This window comes from Antechinus flavipes, chromosome 6 (assembly GCF_016432865.1).
Source record: "Antechinus flavipes isolate AdamAnt ecotype Samford, QLD, Australia chromosome 6, AdamAnt_v2, whole genome shotgun sequence".
In the NCBI taxonomy this organism is placed as follows: domain Eukaryota; kingdom Metazoa; phylum Chordata; class Mammalia; order Dasyuromorphia; family Dasyuridae; genus Antechinus; species Antechinus flavipes.
The window spans coordinates 224,945,187-224,967,992 of NC_067403.1; the positions used below are offsets into that span (position 1 = coordinate 224,945,187).

At 37.7% G+C, this 22,806-nt stretch overlaps 1 protein-coding gene across 3 annotated transcripts in view; it reads right to left on the reverse strand.

The window, feature by feature from the left end:
* Positions 1 to 22,806, reverse strand: part of MPPED2 (metallophosphoesterase domain containing 2) — a 202,578-nt gene that overhangs the window by 59,964 nt on the left and 119,808 nt on the right. The window lies entirely within an intron of this gene.

Consider the following 22,806-nt stretch of genomic DNA (forward strand, 5'->3'; position numbering starts at 1 on the left):
TTGAATGTAAATTAAACTCCTTTAGTGATGAAACTTTTTTTTTTTGGTTTTGTTTTGACCTCTCAACCTGTATCTGGCACACACTACTGAAAATTGAATTGGATTTAAGTTTAAGGGTGAGAATCTAACCATTTAAAAACACTCCTCAGACAGGATCTCTCAGCCCATTCTCACATTCTCGATAGAATGTAAACGTCATGAAGACAAGGGCCATGTAATTTCTATCTCTGTATCCCCAGCCCTGAGCACAAAACCTAGCATATAGCAGGCACTTAATAAATATGTAAATGATTGGTTCTTTTTTTCTTGGAAAATCTGTTAGTAAGAATAACCAGTGAAAATATTTCAGTCCTCTCCTCTACTTTTATTGGCTATCCCTACTAATAAAATATTTTACAATCATGAAAGAGAGATGGAAAAAGCACGCAGAACACATTCGGTGGGGGCCAAGCTATACCCATTGGAAAGACTTCCTTCCACTCAGTGAGGGATCATTCTCATAGGCTAAGTGCTATATTTGTGCTCTCAGCTAGAAGGCCTTGGAAAAGGGAGTAGTTTGTTCCCAGGAGGATCAGCCCTTTAAAGTGCAGGAAGGATGATAATCACTAATGCAGCAAATCACTGAAAATAGGAGCAAGGGATGGTATGGCAAAATATATCACAATCAGAATGAGCACCCATGGGATCAAAAGAATCCATGCTGATTTTAATGTGGATGGCAAAGAAGCTGAAGAAAAGGGGGGTTCTGGATGCTTGCAGAGGCCGATGTTTTGATGAGTTTGAGGTCTATTTGTTTGCTTCTGTCTGGACCTGTGATTTTGTTGATGTAGTACCTCCCAGTGTGCAAATTGCCTTCACCAATGTAGACTGGCAACTCATCTGTAATTTATAATTTTAGAGAGTTACTTACTTGAGACACCCTGGGTCACACAGCCAAGATGTGTCAGAGGCAGAATTTAAACTCAGGTTTTTTTGGCACCAAAGCTGACTCTCTAGCCAAGAAATCTGATTTTACTGGCATTCATATGGCTCCAATTCTTATGTGAAAGAGACTAATCCACATTTAAGGATAAACTGAAATTTCATGCTTAAGAATGAAGCTGATAGGTTGATCATAACCCTGTATCCCAATGATCTTACTACTGGTAAGTAGCAAAACTGATAATGATGATAATATCATCATCATCATCATCATCATCATCATCATCATCATCATCATCACCACCACTATATATGCCAAGGAAGTCAATGGCAGAAAGAACACACACGTATCACAGCTCCAGCTACAAAACTTTTTGCAGCAAAACAAAACAAAAACTAAATCCAGAAACAAAAATGGTTACTATTCCAATTGAGGAACATAGGAAGAAATTGTAATTATGACACTGTCATGGAATACTGTTGTGCCACAAGAAAAAAACCAATGATGAGATCAGGGGACCATGACAAGATTTTGAAATTTAGAAGTAAACAGAATCCTGGAAGTTATAAACTTTTTTTTTTTTTTTTTTTTTTTTTTTTTTTTTTTTTTTTTTTTTGCTGAGGCAATTGGGGTTAAGTGACTTGTCCAGGGTCACATAGTTAGGAAGTGTTAAGTATCTGAGACTAGATTTGAACTCAGGTTCTCCTGACTTCAGGACTGATGCAAACTCCTCTTTTTTAGCTAATAATCTGAGACTGAGACAGGAAAAAAAAAATTTTTCCCAATGTCATGCAGGTAGTAGGTGGCAAAGCTGAGATTCAAATTCAAGTCTTCTTCCTCCAAATCCCATACCCTTCTCACTCAACTATGGTGCTTCTCATCTGCAGTCATCTACCTCTACACAATTGTTGCAATAAGAGAAAGGATAACCTTAAAAAGCACTCAAACTCTGATAAATAGTATCAGTCATTTCAGTCTTGGTGAACTGATTTGGAAAAGTGTGTGTGTGTGTGTGTGTGTGTGTGTGTGTGTGTGTGTGTGTGTGTGTATGTGTGTGTGTGTGTTCCTTTCTGTGAGAAAAAAAAAAGGGAGGTAGAGATAGAACATTGGGGAACAAATATACATATTTATATACACAGCTATACATATATATATATATATACATATACATATAAATATTAGGTATAATATAAATAGATCACATCAAATATATATAAAATATAAAAACACACGCATAATATATTTATTTTTTTCAGTGGAGAGATCCTGACTACTATACATAATTCAGTTTATCCTGTCAGCCACTATCACTACATTGGCTTTATACTTAGGGGTTTGGGGTAAAGGGAGCAGTAGCAGGAAGAATTCAGTTATAGGAAGATTATGAAGAACTGACTACCATAAAAACAAAAAATTAATAAAACTAAGAAGAAAATTTGTCCTTATGAACTAGTAAGAAACTTCAGAGGATTCAAAGAAATGGGGAAGAATTAAATTTTCTAGAACCTTACTTTCCCAATCCAAATCCTCTTCCAAATCAATTCTGAGCTGTATATTTTATCCTCTAGAGAATAGACTATGAGATCATTGAAATCCAAGTTAAGAAAGCTTAAAATTTTGCGAGATAATCCAAAGATTGGAAGTTTTAAACTGGAATGGTTAATTGTGTTAGAAATTGCTTATTCTGACTCCTATATTTTACACATGAAATCACAGGGATCTGGAGAATGAAGGCACTTCATCCAAAATCAGAAACCAATTTAAATGGAATTCAAGGCCAGACTCAAACTTTTCCAGTAATCATGAATAAAATTTTTCTTTGCTGATTCTTTCAGTAACTTTTCTTTTTGTTCTTTTGTTTGTTTGCTTTCCAGAACTACACATTTAAATATAAACAGCTCCAATCATCTAAAAACTTAGAATATGGGGGTGAAAGACATAGCATTTGAAGTAGATGTCATTGCCAATTATATGTACAAAGTTCCAAACCCAGAAAACTTGAAAAAGCAAAATTCTAAGGAATTTTCAGATTATATTAAAATAAATCTTTTTAAAAAATCAATAAGTAATAAATCTTTAAACCTGCATGATTTTATGAATGAGATGCTGCATCAGAGACAAAAGGTTGTCATAAAATAATAACAGACAATAAATTAAAAATACCAAAAAATAAAAATATAATATGCATATATTATATGTATATGTGTACACATATGTGTATATATATTTATATATAAACACACACTCACATACATATATATGTAATAAAAACTAAACCAAAACTCTGTCAGTGAGTCTCAAAGAGACAAATTTAGGATCATTGTAAGGAAATGATATCCTAACAATTAGAACTGTCCCAAAGTGGAATGAGAAGATTTTAGGCATTTACCCACTTGAGGTCTTTAAGCAAAAGTGGAATGGTATGGGTCAGGAAGTTGTAGGTTCTTGCACACTTGAGATCTTTAAGCAAAAGTAGAAAGGTAGGTGCCAGGAAATTCTATTTTCTTGCACACTTGAGGTCTTTAAGCAAAAGTAGAAAGGTAGGTGCCAGGAAATTCTATTTTCTTGCACACTTGAGATCTTTCAGCAAAAGCTGGATGACCATTTGTCAGTATTGTTACAGAGGGAATACTTATTTAGGTACAGGTTAGATCAGAATATATCTAAAGTTTCTTTCAATTCAAAGGTTCTGTGAAATGAATTTTAATTGTTTTACTTTGAAGAGAAAGAAAACAAGCTAATAGTTATGAGAGGCGAATTAATTCCAGGGGTCAGCACTCATTCAATCCAATCTTCTTCACCTCCTACCGTGAGGAGAACTGATGATGTTCAATGTGACCTCTTTGCACTGGGAGTCATACATGAAAACATCATTTTCAAATACATACTAAAAAAAAACTTTATTGCTTATGTCTCAAAAAGAAAATTACACATAAACTCAATCTCCCCATTTTAGTCTTTCCCCCCACTTAGAATCATGATGTATGCGTTAGTCTACTTATCAGTAAATTCAATTATCTATTTATTCAGAGTAACACATAATTTCAGCTTTGGAAGGGGTTTTGGAGACCATCTTGTTCAAGCTGTACCTGATATAATATCCCCACTAAGTGGTCATTCAGCTTTTGCTTCAAGAGCTCTGGTGAGGGTCAATTTACTACCCCTTGAGGCAGCCCAATCCACTTTGAGGCAATGCTAATGGGTAGGAAGTTTTGTTCCTGATATTAAATTAAATTGGACTCATGGTAAATTCCATTTATTTCTAGTTTTGTGTTCTAGGACCAAGAAAAAGAAATCTTCCATTTGACAGCTACTATCATTTCCCTACTAAGTCTTCAACTGATGTCCATGTAGAAGAGTTTCTTAACGTGTGTGTGTGTGTGTGTGTGTGTGTGTGTGTGTGTATGTGTGTGTGTGTTTAGCAGCCTAATAAAAGCTATGGATCTTTTCTCAAAAAATAGTTTTAGATGCATCAAATAAAATAAATAGGATTACAAATAAAGTCAATTATTTTGAAATATTGCACTCTCTCTTTCCTTCTCCCACTCACCTATATATACAATATATATATATGTAAGTGTACATGTGTGTGTATATGTATTTAAAATACATGGAAACCAGGGTAAGAGTCTAGAGCCCTTCATGATGTTGCCTTCCTGCCTCTAATATTCTCCAGTTCATGAATTCAGATCTTTTACAGATCTGTGAATCCAAAGATATAGGACCTGAAATAGTCACAATGATGACTATAATTTAATGAAAGAAAAAAAATTCAAAATACCCTGACAGGCAAAATAATCATAATGACTCATTTTTTTATGTTGCACTTTAAGATTTCTAGGTATTTTTCTCAAAGCATCCCTTATGAGTAAAGTTGTATGAGTATTATTATACCCATTTCACAGATGAGGACACAGGTACTTTCCCAGAAGCATACATTAACTAGATGAAGGATTTTTACCAGATTTCTTCTGATTCTCAGTACAGAGTTTTTTGTTCTTCCCAAGAAAGGAGTCTCTTGAGAGTTTTTTCTGCTACAGGAAATGTGCTAAAGCCTTCCTGAGGAGGGAGCCACCAATGTGCTTTTAGGTCACATTATGAGCAAAAGCCCTTCTTATGAAGTTCATAAAATATTCAGTCCGGCAGCTCTGAAACCCACAAAGTTGAACATAAAAGCTCTCTGGTTTTCAGGGTCTTCCATGGTGTGCCCACGGTTAGCAAACCGACTCTGAGAGGTCAGAAATCGTGTCCCTTTTTGTCCCTTGTCCCATTCCGAAGTGTGATCTGATTAGGCAGAACGATGGTACTTCCTTTTTTGGGGGAAATGGGCGGAAGATAGTGGGTTACATTGGTTAATTAGTCCTGCCCAGAAGTGGCCCGTTGTTTTGAGGAGGCCAAAAGAGATGGCAACTCACTACTCTTCCAGAAAGACAAGGACACAATTTAAAGTGTCCAACGGAGAAGGAGAAAGGTTTGGATTTTTAACTGGGCTGCCCAGCAGGCTTCTGGTTCTCTTGGTTACTTGATCAATCTCATTAGAAAGTAACATCTTCCCACAGCACCATCATTCTTTCTGATTTTCATGCACAAAAGACCTGGGCATGTACTTAAAATCAACAGGAATCAGGTTGCTTCAGACTTCCCCTATTTCATATTTCAATCAAAGATAGTTGACTTTTTAAAATCATCTTTCCAAGCTTGTTTTTTTTTTTAATGTTATTTTCTATAAAAAGAATTGATACGCGAGTTAACAAAAGCATGGTAGAAAACCTCACATTCTTGCTCTTTCTTTTTAAAGAAGGTTAAAAATGAATGCTTTGTAAATATTACCCGGGACCCAGGACATTCATACATAAACAAAAAGATGAAAGTAGAAGAAATCTTAGGGATCATTTACTTCAAACTACTCTTTTTTTTAGATGAAATAACTGAGGCCCAGAAGGATAAAGAGATTAGCCTAAGATTATTATACAGCCAAATAGCAGAAACAGGCTAGAACCCAGGTTCCCTCATTCCAAAAGCCTCATAGGATTATAGTCCTATGACCATCGATGTACAGTTAGAAGGACCTCGTCTGACTCGTCTCATTTGGCAGATGAAGAAACAGACAGAAAGGCAAAGGGACCCATCCAGGCTCACATAAATGGTAATGGGTAGAAGAAGGACTTAATTCCAGATCTTGCTGACATTTATCATTCTATAGATCTCACTCAATGTTGCCTTTCCATTTTTTCAATTCTAAAAATTTGTATGTATGTGTGAACATATGTATGTGTGTATATAGGGGTTTATTTGTATATGTATATATTGTATGGAGAGATATATAATGTATGTATATGTGTGCATACATAGGTATAGACACACATATATTGTGTAATATAGTGCAAATGCATGCACACACATGGTTAACTGTGAGATGGCTATTGCATACAGACATGTGTGATACATGTATGTATACACACACACATACACATGTATACCTAGATATGTGTGTGGACATGTATATCTGTGCTTATTTGTCTATGTATATATTGTGTGTAGGCAATGTATTTGCCTATGTATATGTAGATTTATAGTGTATTGATGTGTACATATATACACAGAGAGACACAAAAAAAAGCCAAAGCGGGTGAGCTGGAAGAGATGGAGAAAAGTCTCATTCACCCCACCAAACTATTTATATCTTTGTTTGATTCATCCAGGAAGGAAGCAAAATTCATGAGCCCTGATGCCCTTTAAACTAAACTAGATTATAGCCTGAAAATTTTAATTTGAGCAGAAAAGAACATACTTATATGTGTCATAAATTCATTGCAAGAAATTAAAAAAAGAACCGATACCTGAGTTAAGAAAAGCATGGTAGAAAACATCACATTCTTGGTTTTTCTTTTAAAAGGAGACATAAAAAAAAAAAAGATTTGTCTCTTTTTTACCCTAAAGAGAGCCACCTCCAATTAAAATAAAAGTCCTGATTATTTTGTTCATGATCTATTTTCCTGAGTCAGATCTGGAAGGAGCTGGAAGTTGGATCATGTGAAGCAGACTCTTTGTCTCTCCAGAACCAATTTCATGTAGCATTTTAATTAATACAAAAAGGTCCCACTAGATTCATTTTGTGACCCAGGTAGCCAAAATATGGAGAAGTTTGAACTTCTTTTAAGAACTCTGTGTGGGGGCAGTTAGGTGGCTCAGTGGATAGAGTCCTGAAATCAGGAGGACCTGAGTTCAAATCTGAATTCAGACACCTAATACTTCCTAGCTGTGTGACCCTGGGCAAATCACTTAACTGCAACTGCCTCAGCAAAAAAATGAAAAAAAGAACTCTGTGCACATTCCAATCAAATACAAGAATGTTCCAAATCACTTATAAGAACAATTCAAATTTGAGTAAGTGACGTTCTTCTACACAGCCGGCAAAACTGGCAAAGATGACAAAACCTGGAAATAGTTACTGTTGGCGTGATGGCGGAAAGACAGGCAAACTAAAAACATTTGGAACCATTGGTTGATCTGGCCATTCTACAAAACAATTTGGAATGATGCTAGATGATTGCGAATTGTTCATAGCCTTTGACCCCAAAATTCAATTGCTAGGTATATAGCCCAAGGTGGTTCGATAGATAGTCAATATATAACAAATTTGGGGGGCAGGGTTGTTTGTGATAGGAATGAGAATATAGATCCAAAGTAGGTTGATTTGGGATTGTCAATTGATTGGGAATGCCAGAATCAATACCCCGTATCCCACTCTTAGAAATGAGACATACAAGGAAATCACCAAATTTAGAATCGGAGGATCTGAGGTTCAGATTCTGAATCTGGCACTTAATTGTTCGACTCTGGATAAGTCACTTATGATCTTAGTTTTCTCATTTGTGAAATGAGGGGACTGGACTCTGTCTCACCTAAAGTTCTTTCTAACTCTGAATAATCCTATGAACTGCTGCAGATTGAAAAGCACTTTGAGCACAATGACCCCAACTGTGGGAATGAAAGCCCCTCGGTTCAGAATGGTTGTAAGGACTGATTTTTGGTGCCAGAGAAGAATGGAGGATACGGTAGGGGGAGGAGGAAGAAAATGCATATAAGAGGCACAAAAGAGATTTTTTGAAAAGGCTTAGGGACTTTGTATATAGATGTGCATGAGTAATGTGATCTCTCCAGGAAGTTTGTTTATGAAAAACATGGTTACAGCACGGAGAGGCCTTGTTGCTACAAACAATTACACAATGTCATTCATGAGCATTAACCTGCAAAAGGGAAGTGATTTTTGCTCCAGCACACAGCAGGTTTTCCAGGGAGAGAATCACCCTTGTACCATCCTCATCACAGGTGCATCAGGGCACACATGTATGTGCACACACACACACACACACACACACACACACACACACACACACACTCCTGTTCAACGCTACCCTGGGACTCTGAAAGCCCCAGTTCCCCATCTCTCTTCACCTTGCCCCAGTTCACCTTCTTAATCAACTCAGGAAGAAATTTCAACAAAACTCTTCCTCTGGTCACCGATATCTCTGGGAACCAAGTCCATTAAGATATTTCTGACCTCTGCTGGGGCTATTTTGAATGTCTGGTGTACAGGAAGGAACTGATAAAAATAGGACTACAATGCCCCAACAGACAGACTGGCAAAGGTCTCGACAGTGATTGATGGTTAAATAGACAAGCAGGTCCTACATTTTAACAGCTTTTGAGAGAAAAGGAAAAGGGGGGAGGGTGATTCCCTATATTGCCTTCCCCACAGCCTATACACTTGTGTGTATACAGTCATCTGTCTCTTCCCACAGGTTTTCCTGAAAAGGATACGTTTTTTGTCTGTCTGTATATATGTTGGGCACTTCCTCTCTTATCCACTCATTTTGAGGGCACAGTGCCTTCGCTCCGACCCTGAATTTTTAGTGAGTGAGTATTCATTTAACGAGTGTTTATTAAATGCCTGATATGTACCAGGATTTGTGCTAGGGATATAAATAAATTTAATAAATGCCTTTTACTTGATCATTATTAGTTTTTCTCTAGAGATTATGGTCCAGTGGAGTGACTGAGGCTGTAGTCTACAAACTTCCCCTCGCTAGAGCATAAGCACCTGGAGAGCAGAGTCTTTTTTTATTTATTTTATTTTTTTTTTTTAACATTTTTTGTTTTATTATTCTTTATTTATATCCTAGATGATGCAACACAAAGAGATCAACAAATGGTCCCTTTCCTCAGGAAGCATAAATTCAACAGCAGAGAGAAAGAGGGAGCATATAGCTATATACATTTTGTAGGAAAACAAATGCAAATTTTATATTCAACGTGAATATAACAAAATTTAGATGAAAGGCACTAAAAGGGGACATGATCAGAAAAGACCTTAAGTAGGTGACATTTGAGCTAAATGAGGGGAAAAAAGGATTCCAAGAAGCAGAGGAAAAATTTGTAAGCTCAGCTTCCAAAGGACATTTATAGATAATTACATCATTGAGAGATAATGTTGCATTGTCGCTAATGGGCTGTCTTTGGTGTCTAGAAGACTTGGGTTCAATCTGTTAACCTGGACTTCATGTCCTCAATATACTAGCTGAGTGATAGTGGGCAAAATATTTACTTCTCAGTGTTCCCAAGAAATTATTGAAGATGTTATGGTGTAGACATATGATTTGCAGAGATAGCTACACTATGTATTCCCTACTAGGGGTCCTCAAACTTTTTAAATAGGGGGCCAGTTCACTGTCCCTCAGACTGTTGGAAGGCCGGACTCTAGTAAAAACAAAAACTTTGTTTTGTGGGCCTTTAAATAAAGAAATTTCATATCCTTAGGTGAGGGGGATAATCATCCTCAGCTGCCACATCTGGCCCGTGGGCTGTAGTTTGAGGACCCCTGCCCTAGACCAAGGAAATCACAGATGAGGGACAAAATAAATATGAAACTATCAAACAGATATATTTTTAAGCCTGATAGGGTAACAAACATAGGAATGACTAACATCAAGCAAGAAGTCTGAGAGCTGGTTATGGAAAGTAAGTGACCTCGATTCAAATTCTGCCTCTGACACATTTTGATAATCCCATTGTCCCAGGAAACTAAGACTAAGGAGATTTTGATTACTGATTGATTTCTTTTTGAAAACTAAGCTAAAAAAAAGGTTTAAATCTATTTTAATAGAGAGAATTTTATTACACGAAGCTGGTGACATGATAAGACCAGCCTGATGATGATGATGACAATAACAATAATAACAATAACTAGCATAAGCTTTGCAAAGTGCTTTCCATGTATTATTTCTTCTGGTTCTCAAAACAGCCCTATGAAATAGGTATCATTTTTATTCCTCTTTTACAAATGAGGAAATTGAAGTTCAAAAAACTTATGTGACTTGCTCAGGATCACAGTTTTTTGAATCTGAGACAAAAGTTGAACTCAAATCTTTCAGACTCCAGTTCCAAAAACAATATATCCATTGTGTCATCTAGTTACCTCAAAAAAATCCAAAGAATAACAAATAATAACTATACATTTCTTTTCAATGTTGTATAAAATGTAACACTATGATCTAATTGAAGGCCTATTAAAAATTTGCCAATATGTATATTTTTCCAGCCTCTTAAATAAAATCCCCAAGCCAAAATGCCTCTTTGGCTTTCTCTATCCTTTAAAACCAAGTCCATTACGCTTTCAGCTACTTTTAAATTATCTATCTACCTATCTCTATGTATCATCCCATCTATCTACTTATCCATGTACCCTTCCATTCATCAATCTATTCATCCATCCCTCCATCCATCTCTATTATCTATCTACTTATTTATGTACTCTTCTATTTATCTACCTGTCTCTATCCATCCATCTATATATCTCTACTTATCTATATATGCTTCTATCTCTCTGTCTTTCTATCTATATACCATCCATCTATTTACTTATCTAGGTACCCTTCTATCTATCTATCTATCTATTTATCTCTAACATCTGTCTATCTACTTATCTATGTACCCTTCTGTCTACCTATTTATCTGTCTCTATCCATCTATTTATTTCTATCCATCATCTATCTTCCATTTATCTCTCTCTCTCTCTATCCATCTATCTCTATTATCTATCTACTTATCTACGTACCCTTCTATCTACCTATTTATCTATCTGTCTCTATTCATCCATCCATCTATCTGTATCCATCATCTATCTACTTACCTATGCACCCTTCCATCTATCTATCTATCCCAAGTTCACCTGACTTTCTCCTCTACTCCTTGCTCTAATTGTAGCCAATTTAATCTTGGTTACAGAGTGAAGCAGCTTCAGTTGCCTGGGATTCCTGGGAATGTGTCTTAGCTCTTTCTAATGCCTAGGAGGAAGGAAGATGGACTTTACAAGTGGTCTCAAAGAATTACCTTTTAGAAATGCTACCTCTTCCTCTAATGAAGGGAAGACATTTTCCCTATCATTTCCCTTCCCAAAATGGACTCAGAGTCTGATTTAAAGTGCAGTAAAGTATGAAAAATATTATCAGAAATGAGGGTCTGAAAGCAGAGAGTAGAACCTAACAAGCTCTCCCTCAGGTTACTTGGGATTATTCCTTTATCTGTGGTGCTTATCTATAAGCCTAACAGCCTTATCATTTTTTTTTTAAACTTTTCTGTTAAAGTTCTTGAGGCTAGGGGAAAAGCCCTAACTAATTTGAGAGACTAAAGACCTGAGTTTTTATCCAGTCTGTCCCTCACTACCCATGTAACTTTAGACTCCTGTCTCCTCATTTTTAAAGGGAAAGGGTTGAATTAGATAGGCTCTGAGATGCTAGAACTGTGATCCATGAACTTTCAAAACCACACCCTGTTCCTAAATAAAGAAGCTCCGAATTGCATGTGAAATGATCCAAAGAGAATAAACAGCCACCCATTTGCATGAGAGGGGGAAGGGAGTAGTGCAAGTCCATGACATTGGATCAAAGTAAGAAACTTCCTATGTGGAAACTTCCTCCACCAATGTAGAGTGAGAACTTAAGGTCTTGGAGAATCTCTTTATCACTCAGAGTGGTAACTCATCCTCGGTCCCATAACAAGGGTTTGGCAAGGGTAGGCACTGTGAACCTGGCTCCTGCTGACTCCAGAGTTAGTGTTCCATTAGATATAAACTCACAAAGAGAATCTTCCTGACTCCAGGTCTGGCACTCTACCCTAATTGCCCTGCATTTTGTTATATTCTTATCATATTTTATTCTATATGATATTTATTGCAAAATATCAAACAACTGTTTCTGCTAGATTATAAATTTGACCCAGTCTGCAAACAAATGGTACTCAATGAGTGTCTGTTGAATGATTGAATAAATACTATCTTATCTTAGCAAGCTACATTGAAAATGTAGATCTAATTATGTCATATCCATATCTAGCATCCAGTAAGAAAAGTTTGGGGGATGGAGTTTGGAGAGATTTGACTTCACCTTGGACTTCTGATTGGACTTGCATTCCTAGTGTCTAGCCCATGGCAGGCACTTAAATGATTGATTACTAACTGCATGACAGCTCTGTACACTTTAGTTTTCTCATCTGTAAAATGGAGCTAATAATGCATTTATTGTATACTACACCGAGAGGTGATGACGAACAAACATACATACATGAATGTGAGCTCTTTTTATCGTTCCCATCTTTGAGGATATTTTGGGTTTTTTTGCTTCTCTTTTCTTTTTTTCTCTTGGGCAATAAGTAAGTCACCAAGATGACTTACTGGGAAAATAGTATCCAAGACTCTCTAAGAAATCAGTGACATCAACGAGCAGAACAATGATGAAGAACTTAAGTCACAGGAGAGGAAAATAATTATTTATGGAATTGATCACATTCATTTATGGGCCACATAAAACCAGATAGGGAGGGTACTGTTGCATATGGTGGGCCACTCTTGAGAATCGAGAAGACAAAGATTCAAGTCTGGTCTCTGACACATATTGGCTGTGATGTCAGGCAGGTTTTAACCTTTCGGTGATCCAGGCAACTCTATTGGAGTATGTTATGAGTTACAAATGTACACTGGTGAAGGGAATGTCCACTGGGAATTCCCAATACTGAGGAAATCATGACTCTCTTCCACTCCCTTTCATCTCCCAATAATCAGATATTTTGAAGGAAAAAAAAAGAGAGAGAGAGAGAAAATGACTCAGAAGTCATGCTGTCAAGCTGATTATTTCAACTTAGAAAAAGATCTATGTATACATGGATTTTTTTTCCCTCTATTGAAACAAGCTAATTGAGAAAAGACAAATAAGGATCCACGTGCTCTGATACAATGGGCACCAAGAAAGGCAAGATGAAGCTAACAATGAGAACAAAATGGAGCTGGAAGAGCTGTTAACCCAAAGCCAAAAAAATATGTCTGAGAAGTAAAGATAGTGGGCCATTTTCCCAAAGGGAAAAAGTCAAAAGCTTTCCTGCTCCCATAAACACTGGGGAATAATACCAGAAGGGATCGAGATTGTACTGGCCAACGGGATGGAAAAAATGATGCAGTCAGAGACCTTTAGCATCCCCAATTTTATGCTTCTCCAGAAAAGAAGGAAGACTTTCAGCATTTTCAACTAAACTTTCAAACTAAGATCATCAGAAAAATTGGCCTGAGAGGAGATTTTAAAAAGCCCAACAACAACGAAAAAGTCAGATTTCCTTTCTGTTTTGCCATTATATGAGTAATAATGAATTTCTACATTGTACCAATGCAATAATTAATCCATCAATCAGTATCTACTATGTGCCAGGTTCTGTTTTAGACATATACATACATACACACACACACACACACACACACACACACACACACACACATATATAAAATAAAATTAAAAGGTTCTTGCCCTCAGGGAGTTTATAATCTACTGGGGAACAGATGTAGGCAGCTAAATAAAATAATCTAGATGATTAGGGCTGTTTCTCTGCAAATTAGGAGATGAATGAAAAGAGCATCTCCAAGACTCTTAAAAGCAGAAATTGTTCTAGACTTTGTATTTGTGACCCTTGCAGTACCTTGTACAATATCTGACACACGAAAGGTATCTGAAAAATGCTTGTTGATTGCCTGACACAATTAATCCTGCTGGAAAACCCAAAGTCCAACATGAAAAGCTGAAAAATCACATAGGGGAGAGTGCGACAAAGGGTGGGCTACTGCTCTCCAATAAACACAACAAATGGAAAACTCTCCACCACCTGCTTGCTAAACTGTGCTTTAAGGTGAGGGCTTTCCCAAGAAGGCAGGCCAGGATGGGAGTCAAAATAGTAAATGCCTTTTCATTTTTTTCTTATTTGTGGTCATTAATAATGAATCCGATTTATTCTCTGAAGTCAGGAAAAAACCGTCTTCTAGGAGGTTAACTATTTCTCCCACAGTCACAGGAGTGATAATCCACTTTAAGCTCTGTGCCAACAGGGAAACGCGCTAAATACTGCTCCAGAACACAGACTCTACCTCTCAAATCCAGAGGGACCAGAAGCAGACGGCAGTGGGAGACGTCAGGCCAGTTGATGCTAAAGACAGGCCTGGGATGGGGGGGAACTGGAGAGGGGGAGCCGAGCCTGGGTCAGTAGCAGATTCTGATAAGATATGAAGAAGTGAAATGGGTCTGGATTATTTCAACTGGGTAGGGCGCTGGCGTGATGCTGGTATTTGAGTAAAGTGGAGGCTGGGAAAGATCGAGAGGACCAGACAACAGCTAATGAAGCTGGGAGCACTGGGGGTGAGAGGGGAAGACTGAATGTGGCAAATTGGGGGCAGAATAGTCAATACACAAGCAAGGACTACACCAGAAGCTCCAGGAGCTGGGAAACTAGTGTAGGTCTTCTGCACACACAAAGGAGAGGAGGAAAAGAGAAATAAAGCTGAAGGGAGAAATAGCCTCTAGAAGGACTGGTTAGTTAAAATAAATATAGGCCTATGCAGTGGAAATCCTTTCTCCCCCCCCCTCCCACTTTTCCTTCCTTATTCCTCTTTTCTTTCTTTCCTTCCTTCCTTCTTTTCTTCCTCCTCTTCTTTCCTTCTTTTTCTCCATTTTCTCTCCCTCTTTCCCTTCCTTCCTTCCTCTCTTCTTCCCTGCTTTTCTTCCTCCCTCTCTCCTTTCCTTCATCCCTCTTTGCCTACTTCTTCCCTCCCTTACTCCTTTCTTTCCTCTCTTCTTTCTTCCTACTTTTCTCCCTACTTTTTTCCTTCTTCTCTTCCTCCTTGCCTTTCTTCCTCCCTTTCTCCTTTCTCTCCTCTCTCTCTTTCTTTCTCTCTCCCTTCCTTCCTTTGTTGCTTCCTTCCTGACATTTCAACAGCCATCAGTGCCCAGGAGATCTAGTAACTGTCATTATTTTTAAAAAGTAACTCTCTGTCCAGCCTGCTTAGAACTTAATCTTTGTGCTAACTTGAGGAAAGGGAGATAAGGAAAGGAAGGAGAAAAAAATATTGGAATTTAAATTTTTTTAAATAAATGCATATAACTATCTTTACATGTAATTGAAAAAAAATACTATTAAAATTAAAAAAAAAAACCTTAATCTTTGCTTCTATGTAGTTTCCTGAAATTTTTGTTTCATCTGAAGGACTTATGTTGGCCGCCAAGGGCAGAATTAGTGTAGAAGTTGCAAAGACCTAAAGCTAGACTTGAGGTCAGCAAAAATGTCCTGATACTTTAAGTTGGCCCAATGTGGCCTGAGCTGCCTCAAGATGTACAGGGGCTCCCTTTTTCACTGTGGAATAGGAAGGTTAACATATACATTCATGAGGGATGATGTATTGTGGATCCTTGGTCAAAAACTGAGATCCTCAAATCCAGGCAGAAATTCTATTCACTAAATTCTGTGTAAGATGTAATATACCCCTGCTAACTAAGGAAACCAATAAATCATGCTGAAGAATGGATTAAAGTATTTTACAAAACTGAATTTATCATTGATGACAAATTGAATTTGGGGTTCTGACAGCTTGCTCCTTGCTTACATTTATTTTATTTTTTTTGGTGGGGGTGATCTCCCAAGAAGGGAATGTGATGTTTGGTTGGAACCAAAGGTTTTGTTCCAGGGGAACATAGTTTTCTTTAAGAGTCATGACTATGAGGAAAATTTGTGTCTTAACATAATTTTCTTACTGTATGTTCTCTCATACTTTGGAGAATGCAGGACTTTTTTTTTTTTTAATGATGATAATGAGCATTTTACAAAGCAATTTGTAGTCATCATTCAGTTAACCTATACAGCATCTCCACAGGGGAGGTCTGTCCTTGTCCCTTGATAATGAAGATAAGAAAACTAAACTACAGGGTTTTTTTCTAACCTTACCTTAGGGAGAGGCTTTTAGGTTTTATTTTTTTTTTCTTGTTGTGTTTTGCTTTGTTTTGTTTTTTTTCCCTTTGTGAAGGGGAGAAAAGAAGGAGAGAGGGAAAGGGAAAAAGAAAAGGAAGGAGAAAATAGTGGAGGAGAGGAAAGGGAAGGGAAGGACTGGAAAGTAAGGGAAGGGAAGTGCTAGGAAGGGAAAGAAAGAAGGACTGGAAAGGGAAAGGAAGAACTGAGAGAGAAGGGAAGGGAAGACCTGGGAAGAAAAGAATAGGCAAGGGAATTAATTTATAAAATTCTCTATAGTCTCATGAGTATTCAAAAGGAAAGCTAGACTAGTAAGATCCATAATTACTTAGCCCAGTGATTAGTTGTCATTAATATTGGATATTTAGTGGGAGAGTGTTGGGGGGGGCATAAGCATCCTAACACATTGTTTCAAGTACAGCTTTAATATAGCACTATATAACACCAAAAACAAAGCCAGCATTGTTCCTTAACATGAAGCAAGCCAGGCTTATACCCTCTGAAGTGTACCTTCCTGCTCTCTGTACCTGGGGAGCTCTACCTCTAGCCCCTAAAAGATGCCTCCAGTTCTATTCCTAGTAAACTTTTCTTCCAGTGCAGCTTTTGTAAAAATCATCAAAGCCCTTTTTCTGGGGGCTCTTCAAACAACGGCTTCCCTCCCAGCAATGCAGCCAGCATATAAAAACCTAGTGTCCTCTGCAGGTCCCCTTGGAGGCGCCAGCCAGCAGCCCGGTGCCACAGGCTGCCAAGAAGAGTACATTAGACTCTTACAACAAAAGCATCCAAGTAGACCTGTTCTGCAGACTGATTAATAGAAACAAGCTCAGAGGACTCATCACAAGTCGAGCCCTGTTTTGCAGATTAATAGAACAAAGACACATGAGAGCAGGGGAGGTTACAGCACCGGAATACAAATAAGCAAAGGTAGACACTGAGCTTCACTTGGCCGCGAGTCATCACCGCCCAATACCAGGTCATGTCACCTGAACCTTGGGGCATCATATCCAAGGATGAGCCAGATTTTGGCTCAGGAAGAGATCCCAGCTTCTCAAACAGCCCCGCTCAAAGTAGTCCGTCTGTGTTCTACCTCCATGTGCATCCTGTTCCCAAATGGAGAGAAAAATCTTTCCAACAGGATGAGAAGGGAATCTAGGTAAGCCCTAGGAATCATAGAAACACGGAGTATCAGACTATAAAGGACTTTAACCTCAGGACATCGAATGTCAGTATCAGAAGGGGTCTTAGAGATGCTCTGTTCTTAGCCACCTTCCAACTCCCTTTTTTCTTTTTTTGTTGAGGCAATTGGGGTTAAGTGATTTGCCCAGGATCACACAGCTAAGAAGTATGAAGTATCTGAGAACAGATTTGAACTCAGGTCCTCCTGACTTCAGGGTTGCTGCTCTATCTACTGCACCATCTAACTGCCCCTTTTTAATTTTTTTTTTTTGGCTGAGGCAGTTGGGGTTAAGGGACTTGCCCAGAGTCCCAACTCCCATTTTAAAGAGAAAAAAAATGAATCTTAGAAAGGGGAAGCGTCTGCCTCAAAATCACAGAACTAATTCAGAGAGCTGGGAATAGATTTCTGATCTCCATTCTATTTCAGCTCATAATAGGCAAATCCCCGTGTATTTATTAAAATCAACATTCCTGAGGTTCGAGCTGTTGATAGCTATGGCTATATCCATAGGCAAAGGAGGAATTGGCACGTTTCAGTTGAAAGGACCGGTCCCTGTTTTGCCGCCTAATTGATATTCCTAAGGCATCCACATTACCACTTCCTTGCTCGAGAAGCATCATTGGCTCTCTGTTGCCCCCAAGATACATTTCATAGGAATATAAAGTCCATCAAAATGAGGGTCCACATTTCTCCCCACATTGCTCCCAACCAAAGTGGACGTTATCTTCTCTACTGCCTCCATGTCTTTGCCGAGGCTGTCCCCAGTGGCTGGAAGATTCTCTTCTTATTCCACCCCCTGAAATCCTTGTCTCCCTTCCAGGCTCAGCTTAGGATGCCTCTCACTGGAGTTCTTCCCTTATTATTAGGATCTCTTCTGATCCCCAGAAACTATTGAGTGTATGTTTTATACTTGCTTAACTGTATTCATGCTTTGTGTTCCTACAGAATGTGGGACACTATGGATTCAAATCTTCTCTCTGATTTTTCTTGTCTTGGTGACTGTGGGTAAGTCCACACTTTCCTTACATGAAAAATGGGAGAGGGGTGAACTAGATGGCCTCTAAGTTTGCTTCCAGTTCTTGATCTAAGAGAGGGTCTGCTTCCATTTTTGTCTTGTGTATTATAAGTGCTTAATAATGTCTACTGATCTGATCTGAATAGCTCTCTAATTGGGTAAATCTTATTCTTTTGATGACTCAAGTTTCCTCTAACATTTTATGATTTTATATAGTAGATACATGTATATGGATAGATGTAATTATGCATATGGATTATTAGAATCAGCTAAGTGGCCATAGTGCCCAGAATCGTGGGCCTGGAGTCAAAAGACTTGAATTCAAATATGGCCTTAGATGTGGCTATGTGATCCGGAGCAAGTTGCTTCATCCTGCTTGCCTCAGTTTCCTAAACTGTAAAATGAGGTGGAGATTCCAGTGTCTTTAAAAAAAAAAACCCAATGAGGTCACAAAGAGTCAAAACTGAACTGAACTGAAAAACAACTGAGCAAGAATAGGGACTGTATCTGATCGGGCCACAAATAAAAAGCAGCATGAGAACATGAGAGACAGGACGCTTGGGTTTATAAAATTTATTTTTCTAATGGGACCTTTAAATCATCTCTGATGATTTCAGAGGTTCAAGCATCTCTGATGCTGATTAAAAAAAAAAACCAGAAGACCAAAGAAATTGAGCCCTTTGTCCAAGAATTAATGGGTGGTGAGTATGGGTTTGGGATCCAAAGTCAGACCTTCTTCCTCCAAATCTACCACTCTATCACATCATCACCCTAGTCCTATTTGGATAGTTCTGAGTCTCAATTTCCTCATCTGTAAAAAGGAGAAGCTGAATGAGATGATCTCAAGGAGTAACTTCCAGCTCTAACATCATAGTTCCAAGGAGGAATAAGAATAACTTCTCAAACTCCCCATTTTAGTTTGTTTACTGAAATCCATTTTTTGAACATGGGTACCATGGCTTTAATTAAAAAAAAAAAGGTTATGCTGCAAAAGTGACTGTCACTTTCACATCCTCCCCCCCCCCCAAAAAAAAAAAAAACAAAAAAAAAACCTGTTTACAAGTTCCCTACTGCCTCTTGGATAGACTACTCAGACTGACATTTAAGAGTCACCCATGCATAACTAGCTCCACTTCTCTTTTGTTTCACTGTGATTTGATTATTCTTTATTTTAAATTAATTTTGATTATTAACAATAACTGTCAACAAATACAAAAGTAAAATGTGCAAAAAAACAAGACATGTATATAAGAAACTGAGACTTTTGTGTTTAACACTGTTAACAACTAACAATATTACTCTTTCTCTCTTCTGTTTTTTTTGTTTGCTTCTTTGTTTTCTCTTATGTAAATTTAAAATGTTTATTGAAGTTCAGTTTTGGTATCTGTCACTACCCATCACCTCACTTTCCCTCCCCAGTCCCACAGAGGTCTTCCTTTGTAAGAAACAGCAAGAAAAGAAACAAGCATTTATTAAGTACCTACTGTGGGCCACTAGGCCAAGTGCTTCACAAATATCAAATCTGACCCTCACAATGATCCTGGGAGATAAGTATTATAATTATTCCCATTTTATAGATGGAAAAACTGAGATTAAATAGAAGTGAAGTGACTTGTTTGTGGTCCCACAGCTACTGAAGCTCTCAGATCACATTTGAACTCAGCTCTCTCGGACTCTGGGTCCAGAACTTTGTACGCTACAGTGTCACCTGGTTGCCTAAAACTTTTGCTTTAAAATTACATACAAACATGTAGAATCAAACAAAACATAATGAATACATTTATGATGGAATAGAAGTTCCAAAATAGACTTACACTCATCTACCTATCTTTCTCTATATCTCAGAACTCCTTTCTCATCTCTATATCTTTGTTTAGGCTATTCTTCATGCCTGGAATGCCCTCCCTAATCACTTTTGTCCCCTTAAAATTTTTATGATTTTATATATATGCCCAGCTCTTAATACAACGGCTGGCGCATAGTAGGCTCTTAATGTACACTTGTTTATCCAAGAAGTAATAAAGCAATTGGGAGTTCATTTGTCCCAGACACCGCTGACCTAAATTTCTAGGGCAGAGAGAAATGGGTGAATGTGAAGATGTTTTATTGGAAATGTAATATCTCCATCTCTGTGAGTATTTATTTAACCAAGGAAAGTTTACACAGCTTGGGAGGCAAAATCCTGCATGTCTAGCTTTGCTCTGTTCTACCCCAGCCAATTCCCAGGACCAACTCTTTTTCATTCTTGTTGGCTTCTGGTTGGGGAAGCTCAGAAAAAGGCACAGACTTTGTTTATGTCTAATGCAGTCGAGGGAACAAAGGTATCTGGTTTGATAGTTTTAGGATGGGAAAGAAAGACTTTATTTCTTTTGTTATGGTTGTGTTTGCTCCCGCTAAAAACCTGAATTATTATCGTACTGATTTAGTCCTCAGAGAAAAGAAGTCTTAGATTCCCCAGAGACACCCAAGCTTTAAGAGAGAGGCAACATGGTTACAGTGAAGAGAAGTAGATTGGGCTTAGAATCAGGAAGGCCTCAATTCAAATTCTGTCCCTAATATATGAGAGTCTTGACACTGGACCATAAGTATTAACCAATATTGGTAGTGTTAAATCCAAATAAAAATGGATGGGTTCAAATGCTGTCTCTGAAGTTTATTTCCTATATAATATTAGGCAATTCTCATCTGTAAAATGATTAAGTTGCTATCTACTTTCTAACACAGAGAGGATACCTTCAAGAGGCAAAAATCAGACTTTTTTTTTCTTAAAAACAATGATCATTTATAAGAATTGTTTTTTTTCTCCTCTTTTTCCCTTTTAAATGGAGAGAAAATAAATAATTATTAAGTGCAAAAAATTTAAAATGAAAATAAAAACCCAAAAATATACTGAGGAACACTAGATAGCTTCTGAGTTCACTTTCAGCTATCCATCTGTGATCCCAGAGGTTCAGATATCCCAAATTGGGATTTTATCTGTTCCTTTTCAAATTAATTCAACTAAAAAGTACATGCCATTTCTGATAGGGGCAATTATAAGACGATAAGTTTAGAACCAAAAGGGATTTAAGAGTTAACTTACTGTTTATTTTACAGATGAAGAAACTGAGGTCCAGAAGGGCCAAATTAAAATTCACAGAGGGATGTACGTGGCAGAGCTAGCTTCTTTTATCCATAGCACTTTGCCCTCTGAAAATTGGTGATGGCAAGGCTTCTGTGTGGCTCAAAAAGCAGACCCACCTGATCAGATTCAGCAGGAAAGCTGTGACATCCCAGAATTTCAATATCTAAGTCTAGCTACAGAGATGAAAGTAATTGTCTGCATTTAGCTAGCCACTCAGACATTGCAATCACTTAGGTTTTTTTTTTTTCATATAGAAGGGGTTCATCATACAGAAGAGTACTGATCACCCCATTACTCAGAAAAATGGAAAAGTAATACTGCACCTCTGGTCTTTCTTCTCCCTGGCAAACCCAGTTTTGGTCTTCCTTAGTTTTTCTTCGCTGTTGATTTATTGTTGATTCATCAATAATTCCTACCCTACTCCTTATTTAATGAGATCCATACTCGACACACTTTTGCAAAAGCGTCAGGTCTGAGACAGTCTGGCCCAACCAATTAATCCTGCCAATATTTTCATAGGCTCTCTTGGGTAATCTTATTCCAAACAGATACTTATTTAGACTTGTTCTTAACCACTTCCTCTGATCTGGCCTTACTTACTGGTGGATTGGTTTCCCAGTCCCATTTCCCTTACCTTGCCTGTTTCCTCCACACCTTATTACCCAATATTAACAAATCATGCAAATTATTTTTGCTATTTGCTATCTACCCTAAGATGGATACCAGATCCATGTTTTTAGAATTCAGGGTCCAATGGATACTCTCAGGATTCTTGATGAGTCATTTAGCTCTCTGGCTTGCTTTCTCTGCTCCCCAATGGCTCCCACCATCCTTTCTTCTAATTAGATTTACTCTACTCACTCTAAGTTCCTAGAATTTATAAGTAATTTCCTGGTCAATGTTTTATCTTGAACATTTCACATCAAATATATAGACCCTGTCCCCAATATTCCTTTTATTCACTGTGTGAGTGTGTATGTACGTAGCTGATCTTTATTAAGTATTTCCTATATGTCGGGGATGTGCTAAGTGCTTAATGAATGTTATTTGAATCTCAAATATTATTTATATTATTTTACATCAAATATTATTTGATCCTCACAGCATCCTTGGTGCTATTATGACCCCTATTTTACAGATGAGAAAAATGAGTCAGGGAGAAGGTAAATAACTTGCCCAGGATCCCACAGCTTATAAACAACTGACCAAGGGTCCTTGGGACTCTGGGTCCAGCATTC